Source organism: Sciurus carolinensis, unplaced genomic scaffold (assembly GCF_902686445.1).
Source record: "Sciurus carolinensis unplaced genomic scaffold, mSciCar1.2, whole genome shotgun sequence".
NCBI lineage: Eukaryota > Metazoa > Chordata > Mammalia > Rodentia > Sciuridae > Sciurus > Sciurus carolinensis.
Genome location: NW_025920129.1, coordinates 2,129,113 through 2,151,992, shown reverse-complemented (window position 1 = coordinate 2,151,992; position 22,880 = coordinate 2,129,113). Strand labels below are relative to the sequence as shown.

Below are 22,880 nucleotides of genomic sequence, written 5' to 3'. Positions count from 1 at the left end.
AAGCAAAAAGTTAGAAAAGAGAAAGTGGTTTAATACAAATAGCAGGAATAGTCATAATGATGTAAGCTTTTAATATTATTTCAACCAAAACTAACATATAACCATGAGCAGGGAGGCAGAAAGTATGCTTGTGTGCTAACGTGCATGGTTGGAGTGGGTAATGTATACACGTATTAGAGAATACATGAGAAGGGCTGGGGTTGTAGCTCAGTGGTAGAGCACTTGCCTGGCATGTGTGAGGCACTGGGTTCAATCCTCAGCACCACATAAAAGTAAATAAATCCAACAAAGATACTGTATCCATCTACAACTAAATATAAAAAAGAACACACAAGAATATTCTTTTCTTCCAAGAAAAGAATTCAACAAAAGCAATATAAAATTATTATCTGCCTTAAAAATATAGAAGTAGATACAAAACAAGGCACTTTGAAAAGCTAAAAGTGTTGTCTCTCAAGAAAGCAGACATAGAACTAGTTGTCTTTTTACTTGCAGAAATAGCTTTGATAAAACACAAAAATGATTAAGAAAACTCATGTGAAGTGAGGAACAGGAAAAATGTAGGTCACATGAAAGTGGAGATAGACTACTCTTTGAATAGGTCTGAATAAGATGAGTATAAGTAAAGCAGTTATAAATTGTACAGAAAACTAACATCAAAAAATCAGCTTCATATTTCTTAGATATTGAATTTTGGGAAAAAAACAATTCCTCTTACAGCCTGTACTTTTTTAATATGACAAGAGGAAACCTAGTTATAACTAAATTATACACTTCTAGGACAATGGAATAAAAGAGACTTTCTTCATATAAAAGTACTGAACTTCATAAGTTGTTTCATATAACACTTTTCCCTAAAAAAATCTCAAGGCCCAACTCCATAAAAATAACTACATATAAGAATTAAAATAATGTGAACCAGGGAAGGATATTTTTTCTGTGATTATGGTTTTGGTACATAACCATAATTCTTATTGTGGTTGTTCACAAGGATTGAAAGTTCTCATGCCAAACTTTTTAAATTAATATCAAATAAGAAAACATCTGTGAAAACAAACATGCTATGTTAAAATTCGACCCATAGGAACAAAGTTGGAGCGTTAACATTACCTGATGTCAAGAATTTTTATATAAATATATGAAAAAGTGTTCAACATTTCTAGTAATTAGAGAAATGCAAATTAAAACAACTCTAAGATTTCATCTTACTCCAATTAGAATGGCTACCATCAAGAACACAAACAATAAAAGATGTTGGCATGGATGTGGGGAAAAAGGCACACTTTTACATTGCTGGTGGAGTTGCAAATTGGTGCAGCCACTCTGGAAAGCAGTGTGGAGAATCCTCAGAAAACTTGGAATGGACCACCTTTTGACCCAGTTATCCCACTCCTCGGCTTATACCCAAAGGACTTAAAATCTGCACACTACAGTGACACAGCCATATGAATGTTTACAGCAGCTCAGTTCACAATAGCTAGATTGTGGAACCAACCTAGATACCCTTCAACAGATGAACTGATAAAGAAACTGTGGTGTATTTACACATGGATTATTGTTCAGCCATAAAGAAGAATAATATGGCATTTGCAAATAAATGGATGGAACCAGAGAATATCATGCTAAGTGAAATAAGTCAACCCCAAAAAACCAAAGGCCAAATATTTTCCCTGATAAGTGGAGAATGATATACAATGGAGGTGGGAGAATGGGGAGGGAGAGAAGAATGGGGAAACTTTAGATTATTAACTTTAGATTAGAAAGAAGTGAGAGGGAGGGGGCATTAAAAATGGTGGAATGAGATAGACATCATTACCCTATATATATGTATGATTACACAAATGGTGTGAATCTACATCAGGTACAACCATAGAAATGAAAAGATGTACCCCATTTGTGTAAAATGAATCAAAATGCAGTCTATAAAAAATTAAAAGATATTTTTTTTTATAAAGCAGGGCTGGGTTTGTGGCTCAGTGGTAGAATGCTTGCCTAGCATGTGTGAAATACTAGGTTTCATCCTCAGCACCATATAAAAGTAAATAAGTAAAATGGAGGTGTTGCATCCATCTACAACTTAAAAATGTCTTTAAAAAAGAATTTTTATAAAGCAACAGTACAAATACACACCTACAGATACACACAAAGATAGAAAGAACAGAAGAGATTATCCAGAACTAAACCCATACATATATGGAAGGTGTAAAGATCTTTAGCAAAGGAGAAAGGACAGTCTTTTCAATATCTGATGGAACAACCAGATATTCATATGCAAATAACAAAGCCTACTAAATTTGGAATTATCATAGCAGATGCAAAATCAATTTAAGTGAATCACAGATCTAAATGTAAAGACAACTATAAAACTTGTAGAGGAAGAAATTAGGAGAAAATGTTTATAAGCCTGCGTTAGGCAAAGACTTCTCAGATATGACATAGTCCCTAAAAAAGCAAACAGATAAACTGGAATTCACAAAAATCTGAATATTTGCTCTTCAAAAGACAGCATTAAGAGAATGAGAGCTGAACATGCTCATGCACACTGGTAATCCCAGTTGTTCAGGAGGGTGAGGGTGGAGGATCACAAGCTCCAGAAGCAGGTCAGCAAGATAGTGAGACTATTTTTAAAATATATATATGAAGGTCTGGGGATATAGCTCAATACTAGATCATCTTGGGGTTCAATGCCAAGTACTGCAAAAAAAAAAAAAAAAAAGCTACGGACTGGAAAAAAAAATCTTTGAAGTATATATAACTGATAAAGTGCTTACTTATACCAGACAAAGAATTCTCAAAATTCAATCAGAAAACTAGCAAAATGGGCACAAACTCTAAACAAACTTCACAAAGGAAGACACATGGATAGCAAAATAAGAGCAGGAAAGATGTTAAACATCACTAACATTAAAGAAATGTAAATTAAAACCACAAGATACAGTTGCTCAAATGTTTGAATAGCTAAAATTAAATTATCAAGTGCTGGCAGAATGAAATGCTAAATATTGCTGACAGTAATATAATCATGTTTGTACAATCAAACTTTGGAAATAGTTTGATAGTCTCTTAAAAAGTTAATCATACTACCAATCCAATTATTATTCTTTATATTTACCCAAGTGTAAAGGAAATACATGTCCAAAGATTTGCACATAAATGTGCATAGGAGCTTTATTTGTGATAACCAAGATCTGAAAACACAATAGTATGTCAAGAAGTGAAGGGAAAAGTAAACTGTAGTATATTTATAAAATGGAATACTACCAAACAATAAAAAGCAAACTACTGATACATGCAACAACATGGATAAATTTTAAAATAATTAGGATACCTGGGCATGGTGGCACAAGCCTATAATCACAGCAATTCAAAAGCTGGGGTAGGAGGATCGAAAATTTGAGGCTAGCCTCAGCAACTTAGCGAGACCTGGTCTCAAAATAAATATTACTAAAAAATTAAAAAATGAGGATGTATCTCAGTGGTAAATCACCCCTAGTTTCACTCTCTAGTACCAAAATAATTAATAATAATAATTAATAGTAATAATAATAATAATAATAATAATTGAAAGAAGACAGTTTTTTTAGAAAAGAGTATATACTGTATGATCCCAGTAGGATAAAACTATAGAAAATGCAATTTATAGCAATAACAAGCATATCAGTGATTGCTTGGGGATCGGCAGTGGGGAGGTATAAGAGAGAGAAGTACAAATACCAAAAAATTATGGAGGTTAAAGGATGTTTTCACTATCTTTATGTTGGATTAACTGATGCATACCTACATCAAAACTTATCAACTTGTACACTTTAAATATATGCACCTTATTATATAACACACCCCCAACAAACCAGTTAAAGAAGGTAGTATTTTTAGGTAACATTTTTATGATTAGGGTATATAATCAAGAATTGAAACCAAAGTTGTGCACTCAATAAGGTAAGGAATCATTTCTTAGTTTTGATTCCCTCCTATCCTCCATGCTGCTTTTATTCGTACTCTACTGGTAACCTAGGACCTTCCCATTAAAGCACAGTCCTTTGCATAAAGTTAACCAACAGATTTCATGAAATCATGTGGAGACAGAAAAAGTTAAGTACTCCAAAAAATTTATTTTTATTCCATTGGATATACGTGGAAACTAAGTTATCCCATATAACATTATAAAGGAAAGGGTTTCCACTCCAATTTCTCTTCTACTAACATTTACCCCTCACATAGTGCTTAACCAAAGAGCTCCATCCCCAGTCCTTTTTATTTTATTTTTTTATTTTGTGACAGGATCTCACTGAGTTGCTTAAGGGACTCACTAAATTGCTAAGGCTGGCCTCCTACTTGCAATCCTCCTGTCTCAGCCTTCCCAGTTGCTGGGATGACAGACATGTGACACTGCACCTTTCTTGGCAGGTTTTAAAAATGTTGATTTTATTTAAAATGTAGAGAAGTCTCCATGTATGTATAGTATGTCAAAATACACTCTTCTGTCATGTATATTTAAAAAGAATAAAGAGTAAATAAATAAATAAAATGTAGAAAGGTACAGGGCAAGAATCTCATTCTCTTTAGATCAATATTACACTGGGCTTAGCATAAAATAATCAAGAATGTAAGAAAGACTATTAGTTGAAGTAAAATTTTGTCATCAAATATTTTCTGAAAGGAATAAAATGGCATATGAGCTTTAAGCAACTTCCATAAAGGCAGACCACTAGCCTATAAAATCAATAAAATACAAGTTAGATCAATGGTTCCCAACTTATTCCAGGGGCACAGCATGTCAAAGCCAGGACTCTTTGCAGAACATGAAATATTAAGACATTTATACTCCATCATTGTTAACAGGGAAAATGTTAGTAAAATGACTATAAAACTTAAAAATCAAAACTATATACACACATCAAAAATAAAATAAAATGTGTGATCCCTTTATCCTTTCGATCCTCTATGTCTTGTTAATTAATTTTACAGTTTCACACAACCCCCTAGCAATTATACAGCAGTAGATGCCAAAGAGTTAAGGAATACTTATTGTTGAGAGAAAAATAAAACTGGAAAAAATACAAGTGACTATTTTTCCCTGTATGTACTAGAAAAGACCATGATTATTAAATTTCTTTTATTCAAAGTTCAAGAATTTCTGGTTCACTATGGAAATCAGTATGGAGATTCCTCAAAAGACTAAGAATGCAATCACCACATGCCCCTGTTATAGCACTCTTCAGTATTTATTCCAAGAAGTCAAGTCACCATACTATAGCATTATAAGCATTATAAGCCCGTGTTTATATTGGCATAGTTCACAACAGCCAAATTATGGAACCTAGGTGTACATCAACAGATGAATGGATAAAGGAAATGTGGTATACATACACAAGGTTTTATCCATCCATAAAGAAAAATGAGATTATGCCATTTGTAGGAAAATGGAAATTGAGAGTATTATGTTCAGTGAAAAAAGTTAAGCTTAAAAAATTAAGGGTCATGTTTTCTCTCATATATGGAAGCTATAGAGGGAAAAGTTAAAAAAAAAAACAGGGATCAGGAATCTCATGAAAACACAAGGGAAACCAGTAGAATAGAGGAAGGGGGGAGCAGGAGGTAGGAAGGGAGAAAAACAGGAGGTATGGTTCTGGAACCAAACTGATCAAATTATAGTATTCTATTGTGTGCACATACAAAAATACAACAAGGAGTTCTACTACCATGTATAATTAAAATATACCATCAGAAAAATAAAAGAGATGAATTTATATATTTATATAAAAGAATTCCTGTGCCAAACACCCAAGTGCATTAGCATACTACCTAAACTACTATATATGCCCTTTCTAAAAGATCTGCCATGAGGTGCATCTGCCTGACAAGGTACTTGCAAGTACGGAGTAAAGCAAGTTCTTCTTTCCAGCCCTCCTTTCACAATTGCCCTCTTTCACTTAACTGAATAAAGGCAGATTCTTAGCCTGAAACTCACTATCATTGCTGCTCCAGGATGCAATCAATAAATAAATGTATTCTAGGACAGTAAACAAAAAGACAGTTTTCATTTAAAAGATTATTCGCTAGGCCTGTTCAATACTCTAATCTACTGTTTAAAAAAAACACATTGTCCTGAGTGGATAGGCCTAAAAAAACAGAGTGCATCTTTAAGAAATACCATCATGTTAAACAAAATAAGTCAGACACAGGAAGTATCACATGTACTCTCTCATATATGAATATTGAAAAAATAAACCTGAAAGTACAATGGTGATTACTAAGGACTAGCAAAGGGGCAGGGGAGTGGGGCAAGGGTGGAAGAAGGGTGAATGGACATGATTAATTCATGCTCTATGAATGGATGGAATTCCATTAATATGTACAAATAATGTATGAATAAAACATAAATGAAAACTATAAAATGAAATACCTAAGGCAATATAATTTCATCCAAGAGAAAAAAATCCAAAGCCAATTCTCGTCCTTTATGTAGCTTTCTACCTTATAGTTTGCATCTAGAAATTAGATGGTTGGCATATAACATGTATTAACACATAACTTGAATTTAAAAGTTAAGTCAGACTTTGACAAAAGATAAATACTAGGTTGGCTGGTTTGACAATTAAACTGACCTTACTTATTAGGTTATGTGATAGACATTTTCCATTAAATGAATGAGGATGGTAATTGAAATTCTAAGATGGCCCCACAGTCCCCAATCCCTATTATACATGCCCCTTTAAGTCCTTTACCTTTGCATGTCAATAGGATCTGTGAATAAAACAGGGTATCATTCCTGTGATTAGTTTGCCAAATATTACAAAAGTCACTACTCAGATGACTTTGTGTTAATCGATATATTATCCTGAGTCTATCCAATCTAATCTTTTAGAAGTGTGTCCAGAAGTATGAGAGAAGTAGCAACAGCACTAGGAGTGTAGAGCACTTGCCAAGCAAGCACAAGGCCCTGTGATTGACCCTCAATGCCCTACTCTTCTGGGTCTCAGGTAAGATCCTGTACATTCTTCTAAAACAAACTTTCAAGAGACGTTGGTACAAAGATGGAAAACACTAGAATCTTTCAGATTTCACAAAAGCATTTCTTAAGCAGAGCCTCTACCTTCTTTTTCCTTACCATGGACTGCTATTAATTAACTCAAACACTCACTCACATTACTTGCCTTTTAGACAGTTACCTGAGAGCATTTGTCACAGGGTGGGGAGGTTGATATCTAATGGAAATTGAATTAGACCCAGGAATTCAATCAATTATTTCTAGGTCTCACTGACATTTATAACTACAGATGGTAAGAAAACAGACATTTTTTTTTTCCATGGCTAGCCTGGTAAATGATGCCTACAGAAGGGTTATCAACCAAGAAAATACCAGAGACTAAAAAACCTGGTAAAATTATTTTAAGGCATATTTCTCATACGAAGAGTGTTTACTTAACTCAGCATAAATCAGCACATGCATAAAGTACCAAAGATACTTCAAAGTCAAAGATAATAAACTACTATTAGAAATATAGCCCATGCTCTTTTTTTTCTCCAAGCGTCACTGTTCTTGGAGAGTAGTGGAGAGGGCATTTGTTTCTGGCAATTTATAGAAGATACATAATTTAGCAGTAATGTTAACAATCCATGTATTATCAGTTAGGAATGTCATTTCACTCTTATTTGTAGCCTTTATGTTTTTAAATGCCCTAGGTGAGGTTTTGCTTTGAAAGCTAAAGAAAGTGCAGATCAGTGGTAGAGTGCATGGAGACCCTGAGTTCAATCCCCAACACCACCAAAAAATTTAAAGGAATAAGCAAACAAAAAAATTAAAGAATATCACATTTCTATATCCATAATTATTTTCCAAAAATGCATTCCTCAAACTTTGTGTTTGTATATAGTGAAATGAACAGTCACATATTGTTTTTTTAAAAATCCCTTCCATTTTTCTTTTTTTGCAGAAGGCTTAATGAATTTGCTATCATCCTTGCACAGAGGCCATGCTAATCTTCTCTGTATGATTCCAATGTTAGTATATATGCTGCAGAAGCTATCACCCCTTGTTTTTTCAATTTTGAAAATTATGACTTTGCCAAACACAGTCTTCATAAAATTTAGCCAAAATTTGAAGCTAAGCAAAAGATAATAATAGGCATTTTCAGTGCAGTATTCTGCTTGAAATGTTTATTATTTTCTATTATTATCTGTAAGATAAATTTACAGAATTTTGGCTGTTAGAGATAAAAATAATCTGTATCCAGTGGAAAAGATAACCCCAAACTTACTATTATGTACTTTTAGGTTGCTAATTTGTATCTAACATGACTTTAATTTTTTATTCAATGACCTATAAATACTAAAAGGTTTATATGAATTTTTAACATTTTACTAGATCTCTCATTAAATAATGATATCGCTGTCATGTTTTTTACATTTGCACAGAAGTCATGATTCTGCCTTGTGAAAATTCTATTTTAATAGTTTTGGAGTTTCCACCAAAATGTCTAAAATCAGTTAACCTGACAGAGAAAATTAAACTATATTGCTCTTTTCTCATATTGGATATTCATTACAGAAATCTGAGTCCGAATTGGGGTCTCATTTACAAAAACCAAAACCTCTAAACTTAAAATTTTTGGCCTAGCTGGCAAAGGCCTTTAATTTTTAAGATTTATATTTTGTGTCCTTAGTATCCAATATGGTGCCAAGTACCTAAAATGTGTTAAGTAAACATTAACCAATGAATAAATCTAGAATACATCAAATGTTCAATGGTAGTGCCATCTGGAAGAGAGAAATAGTATAGGCAAATCCTAGCAGTCTTTGTAACTCTGTAGTCATCTAGAGGAAGGTGGTTAAATTCTAGATGCTTCTTTTCTTTCCAGCTTTAGGGATAGAACTCAGAGCCTTGGCATGCTAACATGCTTTCTACCACTGATATATATTCCCAGGCTAGATGCTTTGAATATGAAGACAGTGTCACCTTCAGAAATAGTGAAAATTCTTATCATACAAAGACATGGTTAGGAAATGCATGCAAGAATTGAAAACTTCCTCCAGAGCAAATCTTGAGCACCTTAGGAGCTATAATGCCTGCAACTCAACAGGCACTACGAACCTGCATGTCACAATGTCCCAAATACTGTAAAAACTGGATAGAGTCTAAATTACTTTCACCAAAACTTTTCCAAAGATACAAAAAGTGTTTCCCTGGGAATGGACCTCATTCTACAACAACGGTAAGTTAATAAATCAATAGAAATTGTTTTCATAATTCAGCACAAAAGGCCAAATTTTCCTAGACATATTTTATAAGCCAAGGATATAGCTCAATTGTTGAATACAAAATGTAGTATCAGCAAGGCACCTAGAAAGCAAGCACAACATATAAATGCTAAGTAATGGGACTAAAGCAATGGACAAGGATTAGATGCTAGTCCTGGTTTTGTTCTAATCTAACCTAGAAAAAATAAATCTGAACCTGTACATGAGGATTATTAGTTAAAACTACCTACATTTAGATACTATTTGCTACCACAAAGTACTAGTGGTCATATAGCTGCTTCATACTGCCAAAAACACAGGCCTACCCGGTAATTGCACTCACACTTGTGCATGGTAGATGGGCTATTATTCAAGCATTTCCCTCTTTGCCTTTAATTCAGGCCAGAGTTCATTATCACCACTCGGAACACTTCCAATTTCATTCTCTCCCCTTACAGAATTGAACTAGTCATGGAAGGTCAATTTAATACTTTAGAACCTGGTACAACAGTAAATGACAGTTACTCCACCAAGTGTTTTAAAAAGTCATGTCTTGGTATCTGCCCCAAAGGAAGCAATGTCTACTAAGAATCATGAAATTAGAAAATCTGAAATTCTGAATGCATGAGGGAAACGTTTTTACCTTTAAAATGCACTAAAGCCTTCCATTTCTAGTAATTAAAGCATGAAGAATTATATTCCAAATGCAGTCTTCTAAAATTGTTTTTTTTCCTTATTATTTTACTATTTGTTCTTGGTTATGTTGCATCAAAGACTCAAGGGACTAAGTCCGTATGAAAGGTAAAGGAAGCCTATGACAGGTAATCATGACAGGTAAGCATGAACCCATGTACAGTCTAAATTTTTCTTTACTTCACAAAACAATGTTATAAAAATGATAGTATAATTATTATGTAAGTTCCTAGAGGAAAACTGACACCAGGAACAGGACAGATGCTTCCTATCAACGCTCCCCCACTTGAAAGATCAATTTGTATAAGTGGTTCCCTTTTTGTTCCTTAGAGTGATTCCACATTCAAAATCGCACCCAGAGAAGAAACTAACTACATTTTATAAGGGAAATCTCTTATATTAAGGCAACACATCTTTGCAGGAAGTAGGGAGGCCACTTCGGATTCACCCCAAGAACCGTAAAATGAGCTTGATGACTCACTGACACTTTACACACGTGAAACATCCATATTACAAAAAAGAAAGAAAATGCAATGCCTCATAAGCAAGTGGACCACCTTGGCAAGAAAACTGCCCAGGGGAACACCTCCAAATAACTCAACTAAATGTAATTATCCGACCTGAAAATGAGCTTTTGTTTCAGAAACTGCCTAACTACCAGCGGGACTTTCTCTTGCCTGAATCCCGACTGAGGACAACCAATTGGTCAACAGCGGAATTTTTCTGACACAATGACTGCAACGTGAAATCCAGTTATGGGATCATAATAAAACCTTCCCTGCGGGACCCAGCCAATAAAAGAAAAAAATGAGAAAACTTCCTTCGCATGCAACAGGAATTGTGAGTCCCCTGTCGCCAGCCGAAGTGCTGGGCTGGGACCGAATGCTGGGAGGACAGGTGTTACCCGTTAGAACTCTGGGGGACCCGGTCTGGCACCCCGCCCGCCGTCCAGCGCAGCCCAGGACCTGGCGGCTGCCCCTGCCCCGGTACTGACCTTCCGCAGGACCGGGAGCAGCAGTCCCCGCCATTTCTGACTTCCTTATCGCTGAAGAACCCGTTCGGCTGCAGCGCCTGCTGCATGGCCCCAGCGGCAGAGCCTCTGCATCTGGGGCGGCCCTCGAGCTGCTGGCCTCACAGGCAGAACGCGAACCGCCCGGCCTCACGGGCGGCGCCACTTCCCGCCTGGGCGTCTAGGAGGCGGTGCCAGCCGGAGGCCGGCGACCCTGTGGGCGGCTTCCTTGGCCCTGCGACCCTCGCCTTTTGAGGCGCCTGCTGAGGAAGTATATGGGCGGCGAATGCCGGCCACCCTGGGCAGCGGCCCCCTTTCTCTCGCGCTGGCCCGCTTCTCCTGCGACTCCTCCTTCGTCTGAGTTCGCAGGCCGGCTTTGCCTCTGCGCGGAATCCTGCCACATCCGCAGGGCCTGAGAGCAGCAGGTGGAAAATAACCTAAGAATGAAAGCAGTAAAGTTTCCAGTCAGCGAAGTGGGCCGTCTAGGAAAGAAGTTGATCCATACCCCACATATTACACCTCCGTAAATTCCTGAGATCTCAAAAATGTACATGCAAAATAAGAATATATACATTTGTAACTTCAGATTACAAGTTTTTGAGTTTCTTTTTCTTTTTTTTTCTTTTCTTTTCTTTTTTTTTTTTGGTTTTTTGTGTTGCTCAGGCATATATATACAATGGAATATTACTCCGCAATGAAGAATGATAAAATTATGGCATTTGCAGGCAAATGGATGAAATTGGAGAATATCATGCTAAGTGAGATAAGCCAATCTCAAAAAACTAAAGGACGAATGATCTGACTGATAAGCGGATGAGGACATATAATGGGGGGTGGGAGGGGTTAGCATTAGGGTTAGGGTTAGGTTTAGGGTTAGGGATAAGGAGTGTGGTAAGAATGAAGGAAAGAAGGACTGTATAGAGGGAAAAGAGGGGTGGGAGGGATGGGGGAAGGGAAAAAATAATGAATCAAACATCATTGCCCTATGTAACCATATGATTACACAAATGGTATGCCTTGACTCCATGTACAAATAGAGAAAAAACATATATCCCATTTGTATACAATAATAAAAAATTTAAAAAAGAATAAAAAAAATCTAAATTACAGAAGGAAGACTTATTTTAATCCCAAGGTTTAATGTAATGATTTTTTGGATTTTCTTAATATTTTAATACGCTTATCCTAGTCGCTTAATAAATATTGCTGGAAAACCTGTAAAAAAAAAAAAGACTAATTAGTAGGTGTGACAGATGTAGTATGTGGCAGGCAACATACATTCTGCCACAGATAGGAAAGCTAAAAGCTAGACTCCATAGCAGCTAGGATTCTGGAAATGATTTAGAATAGGCTTATCAGATACACAAATGAGATCTCAGAAGGAAGAAGTGAGGTGGAAGGGGCAAATCTCATACTTCTATAGGAAAGCATCATTCAATCAATAGTTTTGTGCAGCAGCAGCAGCACCAGCAATGGCTAGACCAACTTTCTTGCATTCCGACCCTGTTGGTGGATCATAGTTATTTTGGAACTACTCTGTTGGTGGCCAGATTCGAGGTGTGGTTTTAGGACTTGTTTTAAAGATCAGCACATCTAGAGTCTACTTAGAATAAATATAGTCTCATCTATCTAGCTATAATAGATTCTGTTCCCAGCAACTGAACTCAAAATAAAATATCAAAAGACACAAAATTCCTCCACAAGGGTAGAAAACATGATATATGCTAGTTTATACTACTAGCCCACAATGAAGTGCCATTTTATTTGATAATTATGATAGTCTACTCTACTCAAGAATACTCAAACTTTTTGTTTTTGCTTTTGTTTTTTGGAGGTCAGTGTTCTTGCTATGTAGTCCAAACCAAGTCTCATACTCCTGATCTCAAGTGATCCACCACATTCAACCTCTAGAACATCTGGGATTTCTGGCATGGGCTATCATACTTGGTCAAACTTCAGTTTTTTGTCAAATTCACATATACCCTCTACTTAGGCAAAAATGTTTGTCATCTTTTGGTGCGATCCTTCTAAAAATTCTTGTTGGTACTCCTGGAATATGCATAACTTGGATTAATCCTCCTGATTCTCTTCAACCAGCCCTCACCCAGCAGCTACTGCAAGCTGCAGGCCATTTCATTTGCTCACATAGCATGCCTGAGAATTCTGGGTAGTGTAGTCCATCACATTTGGTCAGGAATCATGCAGATTATCCTTAGAATTGCAGGCCACATGCTCACTATGCAACTCTCAGGATTCTGGGTACTGAACTCTATCCCTCTGTTAGTACCACATACAAAGGATCCAGCAAGCTGCACATCACATGCTTACCAGGCTCATTGTAGATTTTGGTTTAGTGCAGCCTCTCCTTCATGTGCAGCCTCAACCAGATGCTCCCCAGGCACCCTGGGGATTATGGGTAGTGCACTCAATTCTTCTTATGAAGCCCTCATGCAGAGGCTCCTAGGAACTGATGGTCACATGATCACCACATCCCCCTGAGAATTCTGGGTAGTATATCCAATTCTTCCTATGTGACACTCGCCCAGAGGATCCAGGGAGCTGCAAGCTACATTCCAATCATACAACACTGAGTATTCTAGATAGTCTAGACTATCCAAGTTGTGCAGCCCTCACAGAGAGACCTCTGGGAGCTGCAGGCCACATGCTCAGGATTCTGGATAGTACTGCCAACCACTCCTGTGCAGGCCTCATGTAGAGGCTACTGAAAGCCTGAAGGCCACATACTCACCAAAAACCCATGAGGATGATAGGCAGTGTAACCCATCCTTCTTGTGTGGTCCATACCCAGAGACTTCTGAGAACTTCCATGATACCACACAACCCTGAGGATTCTGGGTAGTGTAACCCATCACACTTGTGTAGCACACATCCAGTGACTCCCGGGAGGTGTGGGCCACAGGCTCTCCAGGCACTCTCTGGATTCTTGGCAGTGTATCTCCAGCTTCCTGTGGAGCCCTTACAAAGGGATTGCAGTGAACTGCATGCTACATTCTCCCTATATAGCACACAGTATTCTGAGTAGTGCAGCCCATCCCTCCATTGCACCCTTCACCCAGAGGCTCAAAGGTGCTCCCAGGAACATGCTCACCTCAAAACCCTGAGAATTATGGATAGTGTAGCCCATTTTTCCAGTGAGGCACTCATCCAAGTACTCCTGGGAGCTGCAGGCCACCTGCTCACCAGTTCCCCTGAGATTTAAGAATACAGCACTCAATTCTTCCTTGGAAACCTCATCCATAGTCTCTTGGAACTGGAGGCCACATGCTCAGAACACACCCCTGAGGATTCTGGACAGTGCAGTCCATCTCTTCTATGTGGCTCCCATGGCAAGTTTTCTGGGATCTGCAGGTCACATACTCATAAGGAATCCCTGAGGATTGTGGTCAATTTAACTCATTCTTCCTTTGCAGACCTCACTCAGAATCTACTGGATGCTGCAGGCAACATGTCCATAAGTCATACTATTGCACCCCTCAAGAAGAGGCTGCAAGCCATATGCTCACCATGCAGCCCTGAGGATTCTGAGAAGTACCCCACATCTCTCCTGTTCAGATCTAACACAAGGCTCCTGGGACCTTAAGATCACAGGCTCCCCAACCAACCCTGAGGATTCTGGGTATCATAACCCATAATTCCTGTGTGGCCCTCACCCAGAGGCTCATGGAAGCTAGAAGACACATGATCACCACATATGATTCTGGGTAGTGTAACACATCCCTTCTCTGTGGCCCTCACCCAGAGGATGTTGAGAACTGCAGACCACAGACTTACCATGAGTCCTGAGGGTACTTGTTAATGTAGCTCATCCTTCCTTTGAAGCCCTCACCCAGAAGCTACAAGAAGCTGAATTCCATATGGCCATCACACACTCCTGAGGATTCTGGGTAGTGTAACCCACCCTAAACCAAAATCCCTAAACCAAAGGTTCCTGAAGATGCAAGCCACATGGTTACCTAGCACAATGAAGGTTCAGATATTGCAGTCAATTCTTCTCTTGTGGCTTTAAGCAAGGGATTCTGTCAGTTGCACCACACCATGGTGTGTTCACCACAGCCATGATGACTCTGAGTATTGTAGCACATTCCTCCTGAGAAGTCCTCATTCAGAGGCTCCTTGGAGCTGAAGGTCACAGGTTCATAAGTCACCACTGATTAATGTGGGTACTTTAACTCATCCTTGTTGTGCAACCCTCACCCAGAGGTTCTAGGGACCTGTGGCCCACATGATCACTACATACCCCTCAGGATTTTTGTTATAAAGCCCATCCCTCCCGTGAACCCCCCCCATGCACAAGCTCTAAGGAGATGCAGAACACATGCTCACTACACACTCCTAAGTATTCAGAGTAAAGCAGCCCATCCTTCCAATGCAACCCTCATCCAAAGTTTCCAGGAACTCTATGCCACCTGCACATGAAGTACCTCTGAGTATTATGGGCAGTGTAACCTATCCTTCCTTGACAGACCTTACCCAGATGATCCAGGGAGCTTCAGGTCACATGCCTTCCACAAAACACTGAAGATTCTGGGCAGTGCAGACCATTTTTCCTTTGCAGTCTTCACCCAGTAGCTCCTGAAAGATGCAGGCCACATGCTAACCACTTACCCCTGAGGATTCTGGGTAGTAGATTGCATATCACTTGTGCAAGCCTCACACAGAGGCTATTGGGTGCTGCTGGCTACATGATCACAACACATCTCTCAGGATTCTGTATAGTGTAGCCCAACTCTCCTGAGTGCACCTCACACAGAGGTTCCTGGGACCTGCAGGCCACATACTCTAAGGCACCACTGAAGACTGGGGGCCATGTAAACCATCCTAACTGGTCAAATATTATCCAAATTATTCAGGGAGCTGCAGGGCACATGCTCACCACAAACCTCTGATAATTCTGGGTAGTGAAGCCCATCCTTCCTTTGTAGACCACACCCATAGGTTCCAGTTCAGATCACATGCTCACCATGCACTCTTGTTGATTCTGCATAGTGAAGCCCATCTCTACAATGCAGTCTTCACACAGAGGTTCCTGGGAGCTGCAAGCCACATGATCATAAGGCACCCTGAGGACTCAGGGTAGTGCAACCAATTCTTCCTCTGCAGTCCTCACCCAGAGGCACCTGGGAGCTCCGTAACCCATGCTCACCACAATCCCCTGAGGATTCTAGCAGTGTATCCCATTGCTCCTGTGTGGGTCTCATGCAAATGCTCCCAGGAGCTAAATGCCACATGCCCACCACACATTGCTGAGGCTTCTTCTAGTTAACCCATCCCCGTTGTGAAACTGCACTCAGAAGATCTAAACTTCCAAGAAGAATAATCCCCACATTAATGGGATAAGATTTCCCCCTGCATCCTCTAGGTCAGTCACCATGAAATTGCATCCCTTCATACTGACAAAAATGACTCCTGGAAAATTCACAGAGGGGAGTGGATTGCTGACGTAGCAGGAGGCTACTGTCTGGTTGACTGATTCCTCCTTTCACAGGTCTATCAGGCAGCCTGGGCTGGGTATTTTTGTTGCCATATAAAGGCAGAGGATATTCCATCTTCTTTTATTCTGGGAGGGTGAAGAGTTAAAGCCCTAAAAAATGTAACAATATTAATTTTTCCTTTTAAATCATTTTAAAATCATTTTAAATCATTTCCTTTTTATTCTGATCATTTCCATTCTTCCAACTTTTTTCCCCCTTTTTGAGGACCCTCAGTGATACTGTTCTATTTTCAGGCAATTTTAATATAAAGGAATATTAAAGAGAGAGCTATTCCTGTGCTTGTGATTTGTCAATGAATCTTCAAAAGGAAAGTTCTTGAAGACATGAGGCTACTCTCAGCATCAGAGATTGACAGCTCTTGGTTGGACCTATTTTACTGACCTTGAACTGAGAGGTGTGATGTGCAGAATGTGTCAGTACTGTGAGCTAAAGAGACTTTGGGGTGATAGAACACACTAACGTAATTTATGAGAATGAAGTATGTAAGAGAAATTGCTGATGTGCGGATCTGTCCCTAAGATGTAACCGTCCTGATTCTGAATTTTAGGGGAGGAAAACAAACAGAAATAAGTGGATACTCTGCAGGCTGCATGGAGACACAGAATCAGAAAGTGCTATTTTCCATCCATGTCTTGCTCACTATATCAGATTTTATGGGTCTGCAGCCAGGTTCAGGTCCCCTGGACTTGGGACAAGCAGGGTGGGCTTGTGCCCTGTGCTGTCATGCAGGCACAGAAGGGCTGCACTTGCACCAGAATTTGGTGCTTCAGTCCTGAGGTCCTGTAAGTTTTGAACATAGAGCACTGTGCTTTCATGTTATACCAGGCCCTGGAAAGTGTGTGGCCTGGTGTGAAGTGCTGCTGTGCACCTCTGATTTTTGTCTTTCTGAGAGGAGGTTAATGAGCCCTCTTCCTCTCACTCTTCGTGAAGTGTAGCTCCATTTCTTGAAGTTATTTTAAATTGCCTTGTGTGCTCTCTATGGTGGGAATCTCCTTGGTTGTCCATGCATGTCTTCCACGCTGTTGTAGCTGATGAGGCTGCAGATGTTTTCAGCTGACTCTGGGGCACAGGTCTCCAAATTTGGCATGTGGACAGGCATCAAGCCAGATAATCACAGGGAGTTTGTCACCAGGCCAGGGATGCTGGCTTGAGCAGCAAGGGCTTTCTGAGGGGAGTTTTTAAATGATCAGGAAGATTGTTAGTGGAACAGTTGAGTAGTTGGTTAGTTTCTTTTTCTTCTAAAGAATATGTTCCCTTGGGTCCTTGGATTCTTTTTCATGAGGGTATATTCTCTTTAGCTGGCTGGATGTTCAGTTGCTAAATGGAGTATATTAGTTGCATGTAAGGACTTCAGAAATGTGAGAACTTTCTGAAGAGTGCAGGTGGCTTGTCTTCCTTCTCAGAAGAGAATCAAGTGTGTTGCAAGTTTGCAGCTGTCTTAAAAATTGCACAGTGTCTACAAAACTTTCCACAAGAGTCAGAGCTTAGTCATCAGTCAGGGTTCCCACCTGAGCTGGGATCTGTGAGGGAGCAAGGAGCCAGCATCTGAACACTGTTTATGAAAGAGCCTGTTGCATTAATTGCTCTTTCAAGTATTTCTGTTTTTCTAGTAAGGAAACAGTATTTCTTTCCTGCCTAACACTGAGGCTTTGCAAAACTTAAGGTCTTTCTGCTGGTCTGGGCTGAGTTGGCATGGGCACTCCACTTTCACTGCCTAAAACTCCCTTGAGGCAACACCTTTCTGTTGACGGGCCTGTGGAGAAAATTTCCACCTTTTCCCAGGATCAACCTGGTATGCAGCTGAAGAGATGCTTGCACTCATACCAGCCCTCACAGCCACAGAATGATTGACAGAAGCTCTAACTTGAGCTTCTCTCTGAAAGTAGAGACCTTGTAGAAATACCACTAATGAGCAACACTTCAAGCTAACCAGTACTGACCCCAGAACACAGAGCTGGGTGACAGTGGGATTTTGTGTCAGCCAAGTCTGATTTTATGTTCTGATGCCTAGCCTTTTTGTCCCTGACCTTTGTAAGAGTCAGGCCTGGGTACCCCTTTGAACTGAAAGCTTTTCTTGACCTCTTCCACTAGATCTTGCCCTGATCCTAGGTTTTTGGGGAAAATGTCCCAGGGAAGGAAAGACTGACCCATCTGAACAAGCAGGTAGTGTGAGTGGGCAGTGGAAATTAGCTGGTATGCAAGGAAGACTGAACCACTGTAAGCAAGCAGAGACTGTGAGGGGCCAGTGAGAAATTATTGGGGTGTAGGGAAGACTGACTAGATGAGCCAACAGTCAAGATTTGGAGCTCAAATAATCCACTGGGCTGCAGGGAAGACTCATGCAGTTCAACTTGCAGGCAGTGTGATTGACATGCAGACAACTGCTGGTGTGCAGGGAAGACTAACAAAGCTGAGCTAGTGGGCAGTGTGAGGGGCCTGTGGAAACCTGCTGGGGTGCAGGGAAGATTAATGCACAGTGAGCAGGATGGCAGAGTGAGGCGTGTGGGGAAAACCTATAGGGTGCATCAAGGAAATCTGAATCCCAGTGAGAAATCTGGAGGTGTGAGGTCTTCACAGACAGTTGGTGTTCAGGCAAGAATTAGGCAGTATAGTGTGAAGGGCAACCTGCTTGGATGCAGAAACCACTCAAACTAAATGAGTAAGTCGGCAGTGTGTAGAGTTTGCAGAAATTTTGGGATGCAGGGAAGTCTAACTCAGGTGAGCAAGCAAGGAATGTTAGGGGTCAGTGGCAACCAGCTGAAGTGCAGGGAAGATTGACCCCGAGTGTGAGCAGGCAATGTGAGAAGCCTGGGACAAACTGCTTGCATGTAGGGAAGTATGACCCAGCTGAACAAGAAAGTGATGTGAGGGGTGTGCAGAACCTAGATGGTGTGCAGAGAATGATGATCACACTGAGCAAGCTGGAACTTTGTGTGGCATGTGGATACCTACTGGGGTGCAGAAAAGACTAACACTCAGTGAGCAAGTAGTCATTGTTAGGGACCCATCACAACCTGCTGAGCTGCAGGGAAGACTGAACAAGAGTGTACAATCTGGCAGTGTGAGGTGCGTGCACATTGCTGCTGGCACACAGGGAAGAATGAGCCAACTGCCAAGGAACCAGTTTGAGGGGCTGATAGATACATGATGGGGTTCAGGTCAGGGAAGTCTGGCTCATATTGAGTAAGCAGGAAATCAGAAGGTCACGCGTACATCTGCTGGGGTCCAGTTAAGACAGACCACAGTGAGTAAGGAGGAATGTTTAGGAGCATGGGGGAAATGTTGGGTTATAAGAAAGACTGACCCAGCTGAGCAAGCGTGCAGTGTGAGTGGCCTGTGGAAATCAGCTGGGGCGCTTTGAAGACTGACCCAAAGTGAGCAAGCAGGCAGTCTGTGGGGCCTATGACCAACTGCTGGATAGCAGGGATTACTGACCCAGCTGAAAAAGCAGGCATTGTGCAGGCGAGGGAATACCCAGAGAAGTGCAGGGAGAATGACAGTTGACCAAATAGGCAGTGTGTGTAACCATTGGAAATCTGCTGGTGTGTAGGTAGGGAAGCTGACCATTAATGAGGAAGAAGGCAGTGTGACGGGCATTGGGAAACTTGCTTGGGTACAGAGAAAACTGACCCTTCTGAGCAAGCAGGCAGTGTGAGGATGCTGTGTAAACCTCCTAGGGTGTAGGGCAGACTGAGCCAGCTGAGCCAGCAGGCAGTTTTTGGAACTTGCTGAAACCTCATGGGGCGTAGGGAAGACTGATTAAACTCAACAAGCAGGCAGTGCTGGGGATACATGCTCAGGTCTAGGAAAATTTCCCTGCAGTGATTAAGCAGGCAGTCTGACAGTCAGGTCAACATCTCCTTGGGTGTAGTGAAAGCAGACCACAGTGAGCAAGCAGGAACATTTTGGTTTATGGGGATAATGCTGCAGTGCAGGAAACACTGTCCCAACTGAGCAAGCAGGCAGTGGAAATCAGCTGGTGGGCAAGGAAGACTGGCCCACAGTAAGCAATCAGGCAGTGGGTGGAACCTGTGTCCAGCTGGTTGTGTGCAGGGTATACTGACCCATCTGGATGAGAATGCAGTGTGAGAGGCAGACAGGTTTCTGCTGAGTGGCCAGTGGAGATCAGCTGGTCACAAGGATTAGTGACCCACAGTGAACAAGCAGGCAGTGTGAGAATCCTGGGGCAACCTGCTTGTGTGTAGGGAAGACTTACCTAGGGGAACAAGAAGGAAGAGTGCAGTGGTTGTGGAAACTTGTTGGGGTGCAGGGATGGGGGACCAGAGTGAGCCACCTGGCAACATGAGTGGCATGCAGATTCCTGCTGGCATGCTGGGAAGAATGACTTAACTGAGCAAGGAGCCAGTGTGAGTTTCCTGTGGATATGTGCGGGGGTGCTGGGAAGACTGGCCAACATGGGTAAGTAGGCAGTCTGAAGGGCATGCATAGATTTTCTGGGGTTCAGTGAAGACAGAACACAGTGAGCCAGGAGCAGTGTCTAGAGGCCTGGGAAAATGCTGCAGTGCAGGAAAGACTCAATTTGCTGAGCAAGTGGGCAGTGTGAGTGTCCGGTGGAACAGGTGTGGAAAGCACCTGTTGGGGTGCTTTGAAGACTGACCCAAAGTGAGCAAGCAGGCAGTGTGAAGGGGATGCAGATTCCTGATGAGGTTCAGGGAACTGAGCAAGCAGGTAACTTTCTATTCCTTTAGTGTTTGAGCTCATTGTGTACCAGAGGTTTTGATATGTTATATCATTTTCCTCATTTACCTCTATTTTTTTTTATTTCTCACTTCTTTTCTTGTGCTATTCATGCATTGTTCAAAAGTGCTTTGTTGGACTGGGGTTGTAGCTCAGTGGTAGACTGCTTGCCTAGCATATGTGAGGCACTGGATCAGATTCTTAGCACTGGGTCAGATTATTCTTTACATGTAAATATGTAAAGTAAATGTCCTTTGACAATTAAAAAATTATTTAAAATATTTTGTCTAATATCTAAGAGTTAGAGTGGTCTCTAGTTTTTATCTCATTGATTTCTAAATTTATTTCATTATGATTTGATAGAATTTCTGCCAGGTATTTTCTCTCATTTTCTATTTGCTAAGAATTGCTTGGTGACCTAAAATAAGGCCTATTTTAGAAAATGTTCCATGTATTATTGAGAGGAATGTGAATTCACTCATTGATGAATAAAATATTCTATAGAAGTTTGCTAGGTCCACATTTTTTTTTAGTTCTGTAGTATTTTTATCTAGTTTTTGTTTGTATGATGCATCCAGTGATAATAATGTTGTGTTAAAATTAAATGGTGATATTATATTGTGGTCTATTTGATAATATTGCAAAGAGTTTCTTTCATGTATGTAGATGCTTCATTTTTTCAGGAATAAATATTTGTGATTGTTTTATCAGGTTCATGTATGATTCTCTTAAACAGAGTGAAATGATCTTCATCACTTCCTGTTAATTTTGGGCTGAGTAAATTTTATCTGGTATGGTAACCCATGCTTTTTTTGGGATCACTGTGAATTTTAGGTTTGTCTGATCTTTTCACCTTCAGTCTGTGGATATCTTTGCCTGTAGGTTGAATCTCTTGCAGACATCATATTGCTGTGTCTTGTTTTTAATCCAGTCTGCCAATCTATTTCTTTTCATTGATGAGTGTACACCATGTACATTCAATGTCATTGTTAAGAGAAGATTTTTATTTCCTGCCATTTTGATTTATTTCTACCAATTAAATGGGATTTGATTCCCCTTCGCTTCAATATTCTAGTGTAGTTTCTCCCTTTCCTGGCTTTCATTTCTTTCCTTTGTTCTTCATGAATTGTTTTATTGAGTGTTTCATAGTGCAGACTTTCCTTCTAACTATGAATTCTTCTTAGCTTTTGTTAATCTTGGAAGGTTCTTATTTCCTCTTCAATTCAAAGCTTAAATTTGCTGGAGGTAGTACTCTTGCATCAATTTTCTTTCAGTTCATGGTATAGATTATTCCAAGCCCTCCTAGCTTTTAAGGTCTAGGTTGAGAAATCAGGTGAAACACAGATTGGTTTTCCTCTAAGTGCAATCAGTAGTTCTTATCTTTCATCTTTTAAAATTCCATCCTCATTCTTTTAGGCATTTTGATAGTGTGTCTAGGATTGGGTATATTATTATTTTGTTTATTTGAAGTTCGATATGCTTCCTGAATATGAATTTTCATTTCATTTTTAAGATTTTATATTATTTCTGATATTATTTCATTGAAAAAATTGTGCATTCCTATATTTCATTAAAAAAATTGTGCATTCCATTAGTTTGTAATTCAGAAACTTCTTCTATCCCAAAGAATCTTAAATAAGCCTTTTTTTTAAAAAAAATATTTATTTAGTTTTTAACTTTTTACAGACTGCATTTTGATTCATTGTAGACAAATGGGGTACATCATTTTG

At 39.9% G+C, this 22,880-nt stretch overlaps 1 non-coding gene across 1 annotated transcript; it reads right to left on the bottom strand.

Annotated features, from left to right (window-relative positions):
• Nucleotides 1-7,923: 7,923 nt before the first annotated feature.
• Nucleotides 7,924-8,030, bottom strand: LOC124974052 (U6 spliceosomal RNA). Its single transcript, XR_007106740.1, has one exon. It is a non-coding gene; the product is annotated as a U6 spliceosomal RNA (small nuclear RNA).
• Between the last annotated feature and the right edge of the window lie 14,850 nt (nucleotides 8,031-22,880).